This window comes from Lichenostomus cassidix, chromosome 4 (assembly GCF_008360975.1).
Source record: "Lichenostomus cassidix isolate B80296 chromosome 4, HeHo_3.0, whole genome shotgun sequence".
In the NCBI taxonomy this organism is placed as follows: domain Eukaryota; kingdom Metazoa; phylum Chordata; class Aves; order Passeriformes; family Meliphagidae; genus Lichenostomus; species Lichenostomus cassidix.
The window spans coordinates 60,703,858-60,709,059 of NC_139484.1; the positions used below are offsets into that span (position 1 = coordinate 60,703,858).

The following is a 5,202-nucleotide window of genomic DNA, read 5'->3' on the forward strand; positions in this document are numbered from 1 at the left end:
ACAGAGAAGATCCCGAGCTTCCCAATGTTGAGGCAATTTCACCAAGTGCAGAGCTGCAACCGGCGCGTTAGACCTGACATCTGTGAGCCACATTAACATCACACTTCTCTGCCACTCAGTGCCTCTGCTGAATCTGCTGAAAGCTGCAAATACAGAAGTTTCACAGCAGCTTAGACACATCCATGTTGTCCCTGACACCTGGTCTTGGGTTAGCACAGGATTAGGGATCTGAATGTCTCTGATCCCTTTGTACAGAGGGAGCTTCCTCAGGGTAGCTGTGATAATCCTTTGGGAAGCAGCTAGTTTTAGGAACTTGGGAAATTGGCTCCAGGCTACAAAAAAAAACCAATTCTTGGCTAAATTCCACAATGTGTGGGTAGAAAGAGAAGATATTCCATAGCTCAGTTCAGGCTTCTTCTAAGATAAAGGCAAACATGCAGGCTTACCCAGGCAGGCCTTACACAGCCTTGGGCCAGCCTTGGTAATCTACACCTATTGTAACTGCTGACAGACAAAACCACAAGCAGACAGAGGAACTCTCTTATTTTTGTATTTCCATCCATATACTGCTTGTCATTTCATCTCTGAGAACAGTCCATGGAAGATAAAGCTAACAGGAATGGGGACTGTGATGTTTGCCTGTGATGCCTCATCTGCCTGGGAGCAAAGCGATTGCCTTGAATATTTTGGCCAGGAATGTTTGCACTGACTGTGAGGGCAGCTTATGTGCTGTCACTGTTGTGACCCAAAATTCCCAGCAGGAACACTGACAACTCAGAAACTGAGGGTGAAAAGGGCTCTGAGAATGCAAACTTTGAGGAAAAATATATGGATTAGACCCTCAGGGATACCAGGGGTGGTACTGTTATTACTATTACTGTTATTGTTACTATTACTATAATTATATTTTTTATTTTTTTTTATTATTATCATTATGACTATGATGATGATGTATGTTATTCAAACTGTTCCTGTTCAGCTGAACAGATGAGATAGAATCAAATCCAATAGTTCTGCTAAAGAACAAAGGGGAGCAAACAAAACAAACAAAAAACCCCCCAAAAAACAAAACCCCAAACACCAAAGCAAACAAACAAAAAAAAAACCAAAACCAAAAAAGAACAGAAAAAAAACCAAAAAACCAACCAACAAAAATAAAAAAAAAAAAAAAAACCAAAAAAACCCCACAAAAACAGGGAAAAAGAGAAAAGGAGATATTTGTGGGTATGCGAAGATATTGCACATCTGATACCCAAGGATTTTCTGATGGCAGAGGATTCTGGAATTGGGAGGATTGGGGTAGGCAGTTTTCACAAGTTCCCAGAATATTAATCTCTCCATTAATATGGTTGTATGGAGAACATTTGTTAATGGTGGAGGAAGTGACTGGGGAGGTGATCTCCGATGCACAGCTGAAAGGAAAGGAGAAACAGCTTTACTCTGACACTAACTCAACTTGCCTCCTTCAGGAGCAGCAAAAACTGAGTGTGTGTCAGCCTGGGCCTAAAACAGATCTGCCTTTTCCGGTTCCCCCCTTAGAAGGAACAAATTCAGTTCAAAATCCCACAGCACTTTCACTTTAGCTAACCTTTGACTGGGAATATTTGGAGATTCTCTCTTTCTTTTGGGCTGCATTTGTAGAAGTGAAAACAACAATTTCTAGAGTTCCTGCAGTCTGATGGGGAGGACATCCAGAAATCCCAGAAAATGTACAAAATCCATAAATTCTGCTTTGGACAAAACTGTGGAGGGGAAAAAAAGAATGTATCTGACAAAATTCTACATAAGAGTGAAAGTGAGATGAGACCTGTGCATTAAATTTTAATAGGACCCTTAGGATGCAATGAATCATATAAAGACAGTGAGAAAATATTTCATATTATTTCCTTACTATAGAGTCTCCCTTTTCATTTTAGGGACTCACAGTAGTGTTCAACTCAGACTATTTGAAATATTTTCTTTTAGCTATATTCTCAGTCTCTTTCTACACTTCAGGGAAAAATACATGCTTTTCATGAGAGAAATTCACCCAGTTTAATATCACGATGAGATTCTTCTCAATGGATTCTTACCCTGTCTGATTTTGGTATGTTGCTAATTCTATTGATCAGGTCCATATATATATATGATTAGAATATCAAAGTCAACATATAGTATTATTAGGAACAAACTTCAGCCATGAAATGATCTAGCTACCTCCTTCATATATTTGTTTTAGAATGGAATTAATCCACCCTATCAATCCAAATATCTGAAAGAGCCCAGACTGCTTTTTTATGAGTTTGCTACCTGACTTGTACATGGAAAACTTGTGTAAAATGAATGATTGTGTGACATCTGTTGGGCAGGACTGTGATGAAAAAGGGAATGGAAGAATCCTTATCCCCAGATGATAGTTTGTGTTGATCCTACAGCTTGTCAATACAATAACACCACCAGTTATACACTGTGTGTACAGGGAAAACTCCCATCAGTCCATTTGTAGTGAATGGGGGATGATACTCAGATAAACAGAGACCAAAAAACACATGTTTATTAATTCATATGGCTCTAGTTCTAAGTATAGTACACTGTAAGATAAAGCAAGGTTGAAAATAATTAGATTACACACAGTACATCCCAGAGAGCAGGGACTGTAGTTCAAGAGAAATTAAATGAGGCACTCTTTTTTTATACTATGAACAAGTGTTACGAGCCTTGGGCACCTCATTTTCATCAGCCATTAATTAAGGATGCTGATAAATATTTCCTTCATAAACTACAGCAAGGTCCTCTGAATTATTATATACATACTAAGTGCCACTGAATCAATATAGGCCAGTTTTGTTGCTGACATCAATGAAATGCTACTTCTTTTCTTTGTTGGGGAAATAAAAATTCCAATTATATTCTGCAGCAAAGCAAAGACAATCTAGAAAGCTTTAAAAACAGCAGAAACAGTAAGGAAGCCAAGTTGTCTGACAGATGTAGAAACTTCTAACATGGTCACATTAAGCCATAATTAAATTTTGCACTTCAGCATGGTCCCACAGGCTGCACCGAGTGCAGTCACACCTGTGGGGAATTCCAATTAAACACAAACACAGCCAAGGGTGAGACTCCAGGAAATGTCAATCCATAATTCGCACCACACAGAGCAGAATCCCCACCTCTTGCACTTCCCTTGCTAAATTAGCAACTGATTTAACTCAGCAACAAGCTGCAGCAATGTGTAACTCAGTCTTGCACGACCATCCAGATTTGCATTCCTACATTCAGCCACGCTTCTGGATATTGCCATGACAACAGTGTGGCATTCTGCCTTCAGAGCATTTGACAAGGACATGACTTCTGTGGCACAACTGAGAATTCTTGGCTGTGCTGTAATAAAGGGTTCTGCAGGTAAATTATATTCTACTCCCTTCCAACACAACTCATTCTTTGATTCTATGAATAATTTTTTGATAAAGGGATTTTCATTATGCCTTTTACCCAAAGAAAAATAATTCTGAACTCATTCTATATTAACTGAAGTGTTCTGGTGATTTGCTGATGTCAGGAAATAATCTTGAGCCAAATGTTTTGTATTAGCAATGTTTTCCAGCTGTAATAGAAAAATGGTACAAGGTTTCCTTGGTTTTCCTCTAAAAGATGTGCTCACATGTGTGCACACTGTGACTGGGGAAATTTTCCCATTCAGTCTTAACTTCTGGTCTTCTGATCACCTGGCTGGGTACATGCCAATTTCCTTGGGAAACCACATACTTTTCTCTGAGAGAAAACCTAAACACAGCAGGAAAAACAGTTTTCTACACATTCTGTTCCAGGAAGAGTATGGATATAGACTGTGACAGGTCAGGTTTTCTCCAAAATCTATTCAGCCACCCTTCTCCCTAAAACCACCCTGTGCCCTCAACCTCCACAGCAGCTGTGATGTCACACAGAAAAGAACTTTGCTGCTCAACTGCAGCACACATTCTGTGTTACCTTGGGCACGTTGAATTAAATTTTCTCATTGTACTTTTGGTCCACTGGGCACCACAGGGAGAACATAGAAACTGAGCCAGTGCAGTTCTGGGATGGATGGAAAGAGTCAGTCATTCATCTCTGCAGAGGCTGACACTCCTCAGCACAAAACTCAATATATGACATTTCTGACTTCTCTTATATTCAGTGATCAGCACAATTCTGTAGTAGTGTTACAACTTTAATTTTGCTGGTACATTCACAAAGATGTATCACAAAAACACCTGATATCCCATAAATACATTTATTTGCCTTATTCTCTCCCTCTCCTTTCTGCTTCATTGATATTCTCATCTTAGCTCACTGAGCTGTTGGTCACTGCTTCCATCATTGACCAACATTTTAGCACAGGCTAAACACACACCTCAAAACTCCAGCCAGGTTTATGGCAACAACAAGAAAAACAAATACACCAAAGCAAACAAACCTTCACAGGTAACAAAAAAAAAAAGTTCATGCAAATAATTTTCCAGCATGTGACTTCATAGTCATCTAAGTTGTATAGGACTGAAATTGTAGTGATGAAATACATGCATATAAATATGACAACAAGATCCTTGTCCATGTGGCCAGTCCTTTCATCATACAAGATGAGAATAACCAGGCCTGAGCTGTCCTTGGAAACTGTGTTTACTGTTTTCACTCATTTTCTTTCACATTTCTTTCTTGACTATTGAAGTAAAATGATTGGAACATTGACATACATTTTCCCCTTCCCTGACTGCTGTTTTCTTCACAAATGAGGGAGAGCTTTCTTCCAGTCATGCTGGCCAATTCTTTCAGCACCCTATAGGCTTGTGCATGTTCAGTTCCCCTTGCTGACCCTTAATCTCTTCGAGCAGGCACTTCTAAGAAGAACTAAGTAAAAAAAAGGTATTTATTTTCTGATTTTTTTCACGGTGTGAATCACACTATTGTCTCTCCCACTCTTATTTTCCCTAAACTGCTACTGCCCATGAGCCACCACTGTGATTCTTCATCTCACCAACCTGCTGAGAAACATCCTTATGCAAGAGAAACAGCACACACTCTTAAGAGAAAGCAGAAGAGGGACATTTCCTGGATGTTCCATATTCTTATTCTTGTCCAGCTCCAGCTGGTAGAATTGCATGGGGATGCCTCCAAAGAATGAAATAAAAATTTCTGTTGCATACCCACCACTGGGCAGACTCAGGCAGATTGTGGTTTGTAATGTGA

At 39.5% G+C, this 5,202-nt stretch overlaps 1 long non-coding RNA gene across 1 annotated transcript; it reads right to left on the bottom strand.

Annotated features, from left to right (window-relative positions):
* Nucleotides 1-540: 540 nt before the first annotated feature.
* LOC146438645 (uncharacterized) lies at nt 541-3,377 on the bottom strand. The gene is made up of 3 exons (XR_014852104.1): nt 3,150-3,377; nt 1,589-1,742; nt 541-657 (listed from the first exon to the last, which is right to left on the bottom strand). It is a non-coding gene; the product is annotated as an uncharacterized LOC146438645 (long non-coding RNA).
* Nucleotides 3,378-5,202: the final 1,825 nt, after the last annotated feature.